Source organism: Callionymus lyra, chromosome 17 (assembly GCF_982586985.1).
Source record: "Callionymus lyra chromosome 17, fCalLyr1.hap1.1, whole genome shotgun sequence".
NCBI classification, from domain to species: domain Eukaryota; kingdom Metazoa; phylum Chordata; class Actinopteri; order Syngnathiformes; family Callionymidae; genus Callionymus; species Callionymus lyra.
Genome location: NC_141834.1, coordinates 3,445,708 through 3,460,119, shown reverse-complemented (window position 1 = coordinate 3,460,119; position 14,412 = coordinate 3,445,708). Strand labels below are relative to the sequence as shown.

Sequence of the window (14,412 nt, the reverse complement as noted above, 5' to 3'; positions counted from 1 at the left end):
CGTACTTAACTACACAACATGAAACACATTAGTACACAACACCGTACCTAACTACACAACATGACACACATTAGTACACAATACTGAACTGAACTATAAAACATATTACACAAAACTACACAACACCATACTTAACCACACCACATATTACACAACACCGTATTTAACTACACATCATGAAACACAATAGTACACAACACTGAACTGAAATACACATCATGCAACACAATAGTACAGAACACTGTACTTAACTACACAACAAGGCACATAACACTGAAATTAAATACACATCATGCAACACAATAGTACACAACACTGACATATAATACACATCATGCAAGACAATAGTACACAACACTGACATATAATACACATCATGCAACACAATAGTACACAATGCTGAAATACAATACACATCATGCAACACAATAGTACACAACACTGAAATACAATACAAATCATTCAACACAATTGTACACAACACTGAAATACAATACAAATCATTCAACACAATAGTACACAACACTGAAATACAATAAAAATCATGCAACACAGTATTACACAACACTGAAATATAATACACATCATGCAACACAATAGTACACAATGCTGAAATACAATAAAAATCATGCAACACAATAGTACACAACACTGAAATATAATACACATCATGCAACACAATAGTACACAATGCTGAAATACAACACAAATCATGCAACACAGTATTACACAACACTAAAATACAATACAAATCATGCAACACAATAGTACACAACACTGTACTTACCTAAAAAACATGACCGACTACACTGAGGTTCACTAACAAAACTTGAAGCGACTTGAAGAACAGAACTTCATGGAGATCATAAATCTGTCAGGATGGCAAGACTGGGCGACTTCTCTTGTTTTGAAGTATGAAGTGTTGACTCTCTTTGGTTCTCACAGGAGGTTCGGGTCTTCTTGACCCGGGATCTTTCCGCCGTGGTTTCTCTTCACGGGAGAGGTTTGTGTTGCGGTGTCGCGCCGGACTCGGACAGTTTTACAAGCTCAGGCGATAATCTCTTCGCTTAGCTAACCCGAGTCAGATGGAGGCGCAGCAGCTTGAACTTGTAGCGCCGTCATAAAAGCTGAGCAGTTCCTGAGGGGAGTAGGGGGGGTTCGTGTCCAGGCTGGATTTACGAGGGCTGCCGGGACTAAATCGTCAGTTTGATGAGGTGGCCCCGGGCCGCTGGGCTCCGCTGGTGCGAGGACACCAAACAACCTCTCTGTCAGCGGCGTCTCTCGTCAGAGGAGAGTCGTCTGTGTTCCTGTCCTCACGCCGCATCATAAACGTCTCCAGACGGGGAGCCGAGGCACGTGAGGGGGCGCTGTGTCGCCGCCCATCACACCAGACACTTGAGTGAGGGGCCCCGGCTTCAATGTCTGGCTGAAACTACAGCGACAGTTTTCTGGAGGCGAAGAAAAGAGCTCAAGTTTCAACATTTGAAAAGTTCAATCCAAACGTCTGATGTATAATGGCACCGATCTACTTCCATACAATTTCAATTTTTAACGTTTTATATTTTTACTGTCGACCATCCGTTCCCCCAGCAATTCTCAATGAAATCAAAAGTGAAATCTTTGCTGTAGTTGAAGAGCTAGTAACATCTGGAGTCAGGAGGACACCATGGATGTGTTTCCTCATCTTGTGCGTCTTTCTTTCAGTCACGATCAAGTCATTAATTCATCATATTCTACTAAACTCTTAACACAGACTCACATCATAATAAAACACAATGGATGTGTTCTTTCTCCAAAACATAATTTGCTAAATACTTATGAACCGAACACATGTTTCTCTGCACAGACTGCATTCACCGAAACACTGACTCGAAGTGATTTTCTTCAAAACATTTCTTTTCACTTCAAATGGTACATGCTGTCAATCAAAGTACACTGGTTTACAAAAATAGTGACTAATACTACATAGATTTTTATGCTTACAGGTATTTGTTTGCAAATCTTACAATCCACCTTACTTAACCACACAACAAGAAACACAACTGTACACAACACTGAACTGAGCTACATGACATGACACACAATAGTACACAACATTTTACTTAATTAAACCACATGAAACACAATAGTAAACAACACTGAACTGAACTACACAATATGAAACACAATAGGACACAACACTAAACTGAATTACAGAACATGAAATAAACAGTACACAACACTGAACAACACAACATGAAACACAATAGTACACAACAATGTACTTAACTGCACAAAATAATACACAATATGACAATACACTAAACTGAATTACACAACATCAAATAAATAGTTCACAACACTGAACTACACAACATGAAACAAAATTATACACAACACTGAACTGAACTACACAACATAATACACAACAGTAAACAACACTAAACTGAACTACACAACATATTACACATTAGTACACAACACTGTACTTAACTACACTAGTACAGAACATTGTATATACCTACATAACATAACACAAAAGTACACTACTCTTTGCTTAACTACACACCATTAAACACAATAGTGCAGATTAAAGGTCAAGCTGGGATAAACTAAAAAATGAAAGAACAAAATGACTCCACCTTTCTCCATCTCTGGGATCTTCAGTGTTGGGCAACATGTTTTCATTAACATCATATATTATCCTGGGATTTAAACTGCTTAGTATGTTGGACGTCACCCTCCAGATGTTCCTGCAGCATCCAGGGCTTCAAGGAGGGACATCCTTGTCATGTCGCTGACGGTCATAGATGGATCTCAAACCATGTAGCGAATGCTTGCGATGTGTCAACGAAGATCCTGCTCTGGAACCAGGCGCTGGTCAGTGATGAAGGGGAGGAGACGTTGGTACTGTAGGGTGCAGCCTGACATCTGTGAAGCTGTAATCCTGCATTTTGCAATAGCTGCACACATGGCGATGTTCTCTGTCCTGGTACATCAACTGTGGGACTCTTTCCAATCGCATCTCGTCGACGACTCTTGGCCAGATTGAATCCTGCCTCATCTATATATATATGAATTCATGAGGGGCCTGGTCGGCATCCAATTCCATAACTCTCTGAAACAGACATTTTTTTGTGAACCTCCCTCGGACCGGAGCTGTGGTTGTTATCTGCTCAGATTTATTGTTTTTCATCCAATATCATTGCAAAAGAAGAGGTTTGTATTCTGTATCCAAAGTTTGGATATTGTTTTTCCATCGAGGGCTGTTGTGTGTCAACATTTGGAAATAATGCAAAAACGATTCATATTTTTTTGAAGGTATCTGTTGGGAAAAGGTGAGCATTGTGGAAACATGTTTAATGACATATTATATACTGTACGTATATGCATATTGTGTGGCCACAATTGATGCTGTGCTAATTGGTGACCCTTCACATTAATGGAGGTCTTTCACCTTGACCCAGAGACAACACAAGGGATAATACGAATACATTTCAGAACATGATCTGGAGCTTGTAATCCATGCGTTTGTTTCTTCTGGTCTGGACTATTGTAACTGTTTATTTTCATGTCTTAACAAGAAGGAGCTGTCTCGCCTGCAGTTGATTCAGAACTCTGCAGCGAGAATTCTAACCTGCTCAAGTAGAAGAACTCACATTTCTCCGATCCTTAAAACTCTTCACTGGCTTCCAGTTTCTTTCAGGATCAACTTTAAAATTCTGGTTCTTACTTTCAGAGCTATTCATGGTCAGGCTCCTCCTTACATCACTGATCTGATCCAGCCTTACACCCCAGCTCGGGCTCTGAGGTCTGTGGATCAAAATCTACTGATGGTTCCTGAACACGGTTCAGGACCAGAGGAGAGAAATCCTTCCAGGCTGTTGCTCCTAAGCTTTGGAACAATCTTCCTCTCTCTTTGCGCTTGATGGATCTACTGACTCTTTTAAGAAACGTCTTAAGATGTTTTTATTTGTTCAGGCTTTTCCTTGATTTTCTGGAACTCCTGTTGTGTTATCAGTTTTACCTTGATCTTTAAAGTATATACTTTATTGAATATTGTTTTGATTGTTTAAGCGCTTTGTGACCCTGGTCTGGAAAAGCGCTATACAAATAAAAATGACTTACTTACTTACATTTGTTTTGGGGCCTTGGTCACCTAGACCCTGAGATAGCACAAGGGATTTAAAAGAGTTTAGCAAAGGAAAGCGCTTGTTAGTGACGTTTCTCCAAACACAGTGAGCTCGGGTCAGCGTTGATCACTTCGGCTCAGGACTCCACGTCGAGGCCAGCAGCGTCGATAGGAATTCAATTAGCATGTTTCAGCTCCACGTATAAATATGTAGAAGGGAAGAAGCGGCTTGATAAGGAGCGCGCTTACTCAGCAAACCTTCTTTTCCATTAAGCCAAAAATACCCGAACCAGCGAGAGCAGGATTAGAAGAGGCTTCCAGGAAACTGACGCACGGATGAACGCAGCTGGTGCATTTTTCCATCGATTGAGGGAATCCAATAGTCTCGCCTCTCATCACCAGTCTTGTTTGATATTCACTCAGGAGTTTTATGAGAAGATAAATGGTTTAATCTCTGGTCTTATTGAACGCTGTCATGATGAACCAGAACCTCCCGAACCCTCCTCTGGGCGTCGCCGGAGCGTCTTGATAGAATGATGGATTAGGAATCATCCCGGTGTGGAGTGTCGCGGGCGAACGATCGAACTCCATTCTGGAGTTTCATTTCAGGCGGCGACAATTTCAAACACCATGCTGCAGTTATTACGCTCCTTTTCAGCCTCTTCCTGGTTCTACAGGATGTTTTTTTTCAGAATAAACGGCTATTAAAATGGTATTTTCCATTTAAAAATAAAACAATATTCTGTCCAGCAGGCTTTTAGGACTCCATTAAAAGTGTGGGAACAGAAAGCTTAGCATATCCACAGGTGAGACTTGCGTCCTCTCAGCTTCACCTCCAGTTCCATTGTGTGTCAAAAAAAGAAGGATTTCGAGTCTCAGAATTCATTCTGATGTGTGGGCTCTGCAAGTCCAGCTGTTCATCAAAGTTTCTACCTCGGTGAGGATTTATTACATCGGCTTGTGTCGACTGGAGAAGAATGATAAACGCGCTGTTGTCAAGTATATGAAAGCAACAATGACACATTTGTGTTCTACAACCACAAAACCAGATCTTTGTCTGAAACCGAAACATTCCTCAGGCGTTTGCAACGTCAGGCCAGGTGTGTGATGATTGTGATTTAATGACTCTGGCAGAGGAACCCGAGAAGATAATAAAACCATCTTGCCATATTTTGTGTATTAAGGTCCACATGCAGAAGGGAGAAAACAACACAACATGTGCTACTCTGCAGTGAATTAGCTGCACGTATTCATGAGCTCGTGTTCTGTGATTTGTGGCTAAATATTTGAACACAGTTCCGGTTATTTAGGGCTGCAGAGCTTGAGCGAACGTCAGACACGACGGACGAAATAAACCATTCGGTGTCTGCGGTTCAATTCCGAACGTAAGCTGGAGGAACACGGAGAAACATCCATTATCCACTCGCATGCTAATTGGATGAGTGGAATGTTGTTTGCAGTGAGACACACGTTAATGCATTCTTTGAGTTGTTAATATTTGGACGTCCGTCTTTGTTGGACCGTCCTTTGTCACAAAATGTCAGTTCTAATGGCAGCAGACAATAATACTTGTTAGTCACGGGACACGGATTTAAAAGCTCATGATGTTCTTTGACTGTTCTGCCAAATCTTTAGTTTAGAAACAGTTTTCGTGCTGACGCAGTGATTTAAATTCGGAACTTTCCATTACAGTGATACTTCACCCTAAATTCACTAATTTTCTACTCACCCTTGAGAGTTGGGATTATTTTCAGTAATCTGTTCCTTTTTAGAATTATAGGCAAAAATGTATGTTTATTTTTATTTAGCGACTGGCGCTCACTGGACTAACATCCTGCAAAATTATGCTTAAAAACATTCATATTTTTCTATTAACTGCTCGTCTGTAACGTCCATCATGTATTTTATGCTAATTTGTGGCAAATGTTTAAAGTATTACAAGCGATATAAACAGTGTTGACAGTAGAATGCATGCACTCTGGAAGCACACGCGATATTTACCCGGAGTACTTCCTGTTTATATCGCTTGTTATTCTTTAAACTTCTGCTACAAAATATCTTAAAACACAGACTTGTTAAAGTTTTTCCAGAACAATTTTTCTCCTCGAGGCTTCAACACAAGATGGACGATAGGTATTTGATTTATTTTTCAATTCATGTCCCTTATTTGGATACAAACGTTAATTCTTTTCAACTGTCATTTTGGTAGTTGTTACTTTAAGATAGATTGAATCTGTTTTGTTCATAATTTTTATGCACAAATCTGTAAAATAACCCAAAATGGGTTAGAGATGAGTGGAGAGAAAGGTTAAGGTCATGTTCAGTCAGAGTGTGTGTGCGGCACTTTACGTCCACCAAACAATGGAGACTGCTGAGACGTGCAGACAGAGGAATGTAAAACACGGTCACTGAAACAAAAAAATAATTATTGCTGAGCGGCGACCACGAATAATTGACTCAGAAAAATGAGCTCATTAATTTTCCACTGTAGTTACAGTTGTTTTTCAAAAACCAGTTGACTTCTTCGCTCCGCTCAGGCAGAACTGATGGATGGCCGCTTTATATAACCCAAAATAAGTCTTTCATTAGATCAACGTTCAGGAACGTCGACTGCGAAAGACCCTCGTATCAGACGGCCGAGGGGAGGAACGAGGGAGTGGAGGAAGGTAAGATACACTTTCATCCTCCATCTCGAGCAGACTGACGTGCCGCTGCTGCCAGATGCCTTCAGGGACCTCTAAGAGTAGAATATTTCTTCCTGATAGGACCGGGTGGAGTGAGCAGGGGTCAGCGGTGAAGACCGATGGAGAGACGCAGGAAGAACGCCAGAATGTGTTGAAGGAAAGGAAAGATTTGAGTGAGTGAGACGAGGCAGCGAGGATAAGACAAGAAGACTTGAGACAAATAAAAATGTGCAGCTGAAAAGAAGGTCAGGGAAGAAACAGAGGGATCAGCGGCAGCAGGGAAATGTAGAGAAATGGCTCTGGTCGTGAAAGATTTCTTTCACATCACTCTCTTCACCTTCACTCTTCAACCCCGTGTTTTATCAGGAGGCAGAGAATCAAACAAACACAGAGACTCTTTCAAGTCGAAGAGTTCTCCTTCCTGGACGAGATCACTCCTGCAGCTTTTGTTTCAACATGACCGGTTTCATGCGCAATTTGATAAAGAGATACTTGAATATTTGTCACCAGGAACAATGGTAGAGACTCGCGCCTGGCGTGGCTGCTTGGCAGCACAACACACACTAATTACAGGTCTTAATAAAATGGTGGCAACAAATTTCAAACATGTTGTAACACACCAGACAAGTGTTTGGAAGCTGTGGCTGCTGTTAACGATGTGTGATACCGCTTCTCGTTGAAGCTTTTCCGGATCAAACTTAAAATGCCATTCCAGCTTTTGAACATTAAAAAACGATTAACTAGTGGTTATTTTGCTGGTTGTTAAATAACACGACAACATCTCTTCTCTTGTCATTATAAATTAAAAAAAGATATATTTGCCATCAGATCATGAGGTCACATCACCTTGTGTAATATGAGGAAAAGCACATATTGTTGTCTTACATCAAACATATCACATTTTTATAAAAAATAATGAGACCAAAGTATCTTTGTGTGCCTAAAGCGAAAATTCGTGGTATCACATGACAAACTTGTCACATTAGTTCTTAAATGGCATTCAATTTGTGCCATTGCATGACAAACATGTGGCATCAGTTGTTCCATTACATTGATTTTTTTTCCCACATGAAAACTCAGTTCTTACATTACAGTTAATCTGTGGCATCACCTGACAACTCAGTTTTTACATTACAGCCAATCTGTGGCATCACATGACTTCTTTTGGCATCAGTTTTTACATTACAGTCAATCTGTGGCATCAAATGATAAACTTGTGATATCAGCTGTTTCGTTGAAGAGACATTGTGGCATGACAGGAAAACATGTGGCATGACTTGTCAAATAACAGTCAATCTGTGGCATCACATGACAAACTTTTGGCATCATGTATTGCATTACAGTGAAGATTTGGAATCACACGACTCACTTGTGGCATCATTTTTTACATAACAATCAATCTGTGGCATCACATGAGAAACATGTTGCATCATGTATTGCATTACAGTGAAGACTTAGAATCACAAGACACACTTGTGGCATCAGTGATTACATTAGAGTCAATCTGTGGCATCACATGACAAACGTGTTGCATCGGTTGTCAAAATTCAGTGAATTTGTGGCACGCTTTTGTAACCCAGCTAAAAACATTCAGCAAAGTTTCCAAATGAGAGTTTAATTTGTTACAGTTGTTTATGCTAAACACTTGAAACTTGCGATGGTTCCACGAATGTTCATCTGAGCTGTCCAGGCTCAGCATGATCATGCCACACTCTGGCAAAACATCATCTGCATGACAGCACTCGTGACTCAGCAACAGACCGACTCCACCAGCAAAAACAACTTTAGTTGCTAAGTAGAGACACATTTTTTCTCTCGCAGACTTTTAACAACCAAAGCTGGGAGTTTTAACGATGAAATGTTTCTTCAGTGAGTCGATTAAAAGCAGCAGAATCTGAGCGAGTGTTGTGATTTTAACTCAAAGGATATTCCAGCGGAATCTTGGACAAAGAAACTTTTCATCTTCTCATCACTTACATTTCTCTCTGACAGCGTGTCCGATTCCCATTACCTGCCTCGTAATTGCAAACTTTTAGCGTATAGTGGGATAATGAGTGGGACAGTGCGTGGCAGAGACGGGAACATGGAGGCTGTAATTTCAGGATTTCACTTTTAGATTCTAACTGCAGGTATTTAAATCCACTCGCTACATTTCGGCGGACACTCTCGCTCCACTCGCCCACCTGCTGTGTCCGGATTCTTTCATGAATACCTGCGAGCAAATCATTATATCTGCAGATTTGACTTGCAAATGCGACGAGGTCTCTGCAGTCTGGTGATGAACTAACGGATGGGCTCGGACGCCGCAGGTAATGAGGAGACACATAGTTGGGAGGATTGTGTCTGACAGGCCATTCATCCCACTTTGGTTAATAGCGAGGTTACTAACGGCGGGAGAAGAGCATTTAGACCTCAACGATGGACCCTCAATTGACCGCCCGCCCCCCGTCATTTGGTGCGCTGATGGAAACTGATGTGTGTTTTAAATACCTGCAGCTCAGAGGATTTCCCGGCAGCTCCTTATTCAGTCCCACGACTTTCCAGACTTTTGTTTACGTTTAATTAATTCAGTAAATCATGTTTACAACTCAAAGCTAACCTCGCTTTTTTTGGAGGTTGTGTGTGAAGTGTAGTAAAAAGAAAATAAAAAACTCATTAAGATTGTTCCATATTCTCTGATCCAACATGACCAATCAAGCAAAAATGCTTCACCATCTGCCACATGAAACATTAAAACTAACAAACTAACAAACAAACAAACAATAAAATCGTATGTCAAGAAAGGGACTGAAAAATCGCCTCAAATAGGCCCACTGGTCACAAGTTTTCCAAGAGTCACGCCTCCAAAAAACAAGAAAAACAGAAGCTAGCAAGTTAGCCAACCCTAATGGATCATGTGAAAAGTAAAAAACTTTGAATAAATGGTCAACAGTAAAAAAATATATATATGCATTTTCGAGAATAACAAGAGAAAACAGTTAGAAACAGTCAAGACTATAAAAATGATTCAGAAAAAAAAGCGTTGATATTAAAAAAGATATATTATAAATGTATATCGCAATATATTAAAATGGTTGTGAGGAAAATAAAATGAAAAAATAAAAGCTTTAAATCAATATATGAGACTCATCATAAAAAATAAGCCTCCAGTAGGAAACTTAATTGGCTCGAGTAAAAGGGAGATCAATAGAAAAAAAAAAGTCACAGACAATCAGCAGAACTTTTAGTCTCTACTGACACATGCAGGAGGTTAAAATCACGACTATTGTTCTTTAAAATGTCGACTCAGATGCTGATGATTCGATTCAACACCGTTGGAAAGTTTATGGATGATGTCCGCTGAAGGTCACGCGACCTGTCCCGATGAATCATCTCTCGCTCGCGTCAGATCTTCAGGTGACACACCAGCGATGGTTAAATGAAGAGAAGTCAGTGTTTGTTTTCGTCTCTTTCGGTCTCGTCGCGGCGCTAAAGAGTCTGGACCCGTCACTGTCTCCCCGCTGTCACGTCGGTTGACAGCGGGGAGCCCGCCGCCCTGAGACGGACGGGACTGTCTGTGGGCTGTCAGGTCCGATCCAGCAGACGACACGCTTCCCTCTCCCTCGCCGTCCACGAGCTGCCAACGTCTCCGGTGATGGACGCACGTCAGCGAGACTCCGTGACAGGCGGGCCGAGGAGATGGAAGAGACAGTTTGGTTTGCTTGTCCAGGAAACAGCGAAGGATGACTTGATCTACACCAAAATACAATTTGTATATTCTCTAAGAAACTGCTGTGGAGTAGCAAGAATAACTCCCATGGATTCTTCGCTGCTGCGACAAGGGTGTCAGAGGTGGGATGGTCAGTGTGAGTCAATCTCAGTTGTATGAGTGACAGTGAGGAAGAGCTTCTTTGAGTTCAAGTTAAGCGATCAGGGTTGTTTCACATGTTTGTTTGTGCTTCCACGTCAGGAGTCAGTTGCCATGCAACACTGTGTAATCTTAGGCGTGATCCAGCTGCTGGAAAAAACTCAGATCCGAGCTAACTAAAGTGTACAAGTGTGTTTGTTCTTGCGATTGCCTTCATAATGACGCCAAAGATGTTTACAGCGTTTTCTTTAATGGCGTTCGGGCTCCCATCTGCTCGCCTCGGGCGAGAGCAGCTTCTGACGAGGCTTCATCAGGTGACGGCTCTACGCCGGAGAGGACGGCGGAGAAACATTGAAGTGAGGGAAGAGGAGTGTGTTCGCACGAGGGTTCCCGATGTGGCTGAGGTGCGTCGGTGTCGCTGGCGGGCGTCGTCTTGTCGGCGGAGCAGCGGGAGGCTGAAGGCGGCAGAACTTCGGGAATAACAGCTGCATCTGCTCGCTGCACATGAGGCACACGCGTCGTGATGGTGTGTGTGTGTGTGTGTGTGTGTGCGTGTGTGTGAGTCACACACACACAGTGGAGGCTGTGAATGTACACCAGGATCGCTGCACAGCACTCGTCATTCGTGAACGTTTCACAGCTTTGCCTTTTCTTCTTCACAGCTTGTTCTTCCACATTCAGTTTTCATGATTGATTAATTTCCACAAAGACGAAAATATTTGATGTATATATTTTTTATCCGTTTTTTCACACACTTCAACCTAAATGTGAAAACAAAGGTGTTACAGGATAATATGATCCAAATGTAAAAGAATAATACACAAACGCAAAAGCTTAAAAAACAAAATGTCCACACAAGAAAACCACAGCTACAAAATATATAGTAGAAAACACTACCATCAAATATAAGCACATCATCCAAATACTGAAGTACAAGAATCAAAACAAACGAACGCAACACTACACAAAACACAATGTCCAAAGACTGGAGAACAATAATCAAAACAAAGAAAACTCAAAACCAAAACACATCATGCAAATACTAAAGTACAAAAGAAACAAACTAAACATCTACTAAATACTAAAACACGATGTCCAAAGGCGAGAGCAAAGAATTTAAATAAAAACCTACTAAAAATTAAAAAACAACAACCAAATACTGGAGTACAAGAATCAAAACAAACAAACACAACACTACACTAAAACACAATTTCCAAAGACTGGAGAACAATAATCAAAACAAAGAAAACTCAAAACGAAAACACATCATGTCAAAGTACAAAAGTCAAAAGAAACAAACACAATACTTAACACTAAATGTCCAAAGACAAGGAGATCAAAACTAAAACACAAAAACCAAAGAATCAAAACTAACAAACACAACACTGAACACTAAAACACAACATCCAAAGACTGGAAAACAAGAATCACAACAAACAATCCTACAAAAAAAAAAAACATCATCCCAAAACTAAAGTACAAAATACAAAACAAACAAACACAACACTGTACACAAAAAAGCAACATCCAAAGACTAAAGCAAAGGATCAAAACAAAAAATCACAACAACAAATGGAAACAAAAGACTTCAGAGATAAACTAAATAAACAGCTGGAGCAGCAAAACAACAATCTGGACACAAAAGAAACAAAAAACACAGCTCAAACACAATTCTAACACAGTGACCACAAGGACGACAACACAACATGCACCTCAGTAACACACTGGTGAGGGTTTTTCTCAGCGCAACATGTTTGCAGTCCAGCGCATGCTTCTACCACGAGGTCATTGGTTCTGTCACGGCCCAGATGTTTGCATCTGGCTGCAGAACCTTCCCAGCAGGCTGCAGCGGTTCTGGCCCGCTTGTGTTTCCCTCCACTCTTGCGAGTCTGGATTCTGATTTCCTCTCACACCTGCCTCTAAACTCTCCATTGATGAGTTCACACGGTCGTGAGAGTCAAGTTTCATCAGCGTTATACAACTTTAAGATCGTTCACGATGGACTCGACACACAGGAGAGGAGAGACGGATCGTTTGGACCTTTTGACTCATTGTTCTGGTGGTCAGTTCTGCTCTGGTTCTGATTTTGACGCTGACTAAACCTGACATGTTATTCTCTTCATTATCAGGTTTTACAAGAACAGTTTTGGAAGAAGCAGATCAGTAATATTCAGTCAAATTATTTCCTCTAATACAATATGTGTGTATTTATTCTTTCCAAACATTAAGTATGACGAGAAGAGAAGTGTGTATTGCAGAAAAATACATTTATTTGAACCGTTTGTGTGTATGAACCATTCATTATTGATTCAATTAACGCGGCGAACAAGAGACAAACTCTGAGCTTATTCTGGTCGACTCTGCAACAATAAAACTAACGTTTCTTCAGAATCTTTATCCGCTGCTGCCCACGAACACCTCTCAAGTGCCACATAATAAAAACCCGGCCCTCGAGCCAAACAACATCCTCGGTGCTGGCGACTTCATCGAGCAGCACGATTGTCAAGGTGGATTAATTCTCGCGCACAGTGCCGGAACCTTTCCACTCTCACCCAGCCTGGCCATTTAATCCCAGAGTCTGGTTCCCTCCGGCCTGCACACGTCTGAGGAGGAAATGCTGTGTTTGTTTTAATAAAACGTGACGAGCAGCGTCACTGAAGAGTCTGAGGATGATGAGAGACAAGTTTGATCTGAGTCTAGACGAGACAATCGCTTCCAGGTCAAGACCAGAGTGTTCAGAGAATTGTGTTGAGAGTATTTATCTGTGTGTATGTGTGTACCTCTTATAATGTGTGTTTGCACTTCTTATAATGTTTGTTTGCACTTCTAATAATGCGTGTGTGCACCTCTTATAATATGTGTGTGCAACTTGAATGATGTGTGTTTGTACCCCTTATAATCTGTGTGTGCGCCTCTAATAATATGTGTGTGCAACTTGAATGATGTGTGTTTGTACCCCTTATAATGTGTGTGTGCACCTCTTATAATATGTGTGTGCAACTTGAATGATGTGTGTTTGTACCCCTTATAATGTGTGTGTGCGCCTCTAATAATATGTGTGTGCAACTTGAATGATGTGTGTTTGTACCCCTTATAATGTGTGTGTGCACCTCTTATAATATGTGTGTGCAACTTGAATGATGTGTGTTTGTACCCCTTATAATGTGTGTGTGTGCCTCTAATAATATGTGTGTGCAACTTGAATGATGTGTGTTTGTACCCCTTATAATGTGTGTGTGCACCTTTAATAATATGTGTGTGCAACTTGAATGATGTGTGTTTGTACCCCTTACAGTATAATGTGTGTGTGCACCTCTTATAATATGTGTGTGCAACTTGAATGATGTGTGTTTGTACCTCTAATAATGTGTGCGTGCACCTTTAATAATGTTTGTCTGGACCTCTAATAATATCTATGTGCTACTAATATGTGTGAAACTCTAATATGTGTGTGTGCATCTCCTTATAATATATATGTGTAATGTCTAATATGTGTGTGTGTGCACCTCTAATATGTGTGTGTGCTCTAATGATATTTAATGTGTTTCACTCCTCGTGTGTGTTCCTCTTTGTGTGTTTCCAGCTTTGTTCACCTTAAATTCATGAGTGTGGGACCAGTTGTGTGTCTTTTGGGGGCGTCATAGCTCAGATGGTAGAGTGGTTGCCTGCAGTCCAAAAGGTTGCAGGTTCAATCCCAGCTCCAGACAAGCTTGTGTCGTTGTGTCCCTGAGCAAGACACTTTACCCTGATTGCTCCTGATGGTAGATTCG

General features: G+C 41.0%; 1 protein-coding gene across 1 annotated transcript in view; it reads left to right on the top strand.

Moving 5' to 3' along the window:
* Nucleotides 1–14,412, top strand: part of znf385d (zinc finger protein 385D) — a 53,255-nt gene that overhangs the window by 17,725 nt on the left and 21,118 nt on the right. The window lies entirely within an intron of this gene.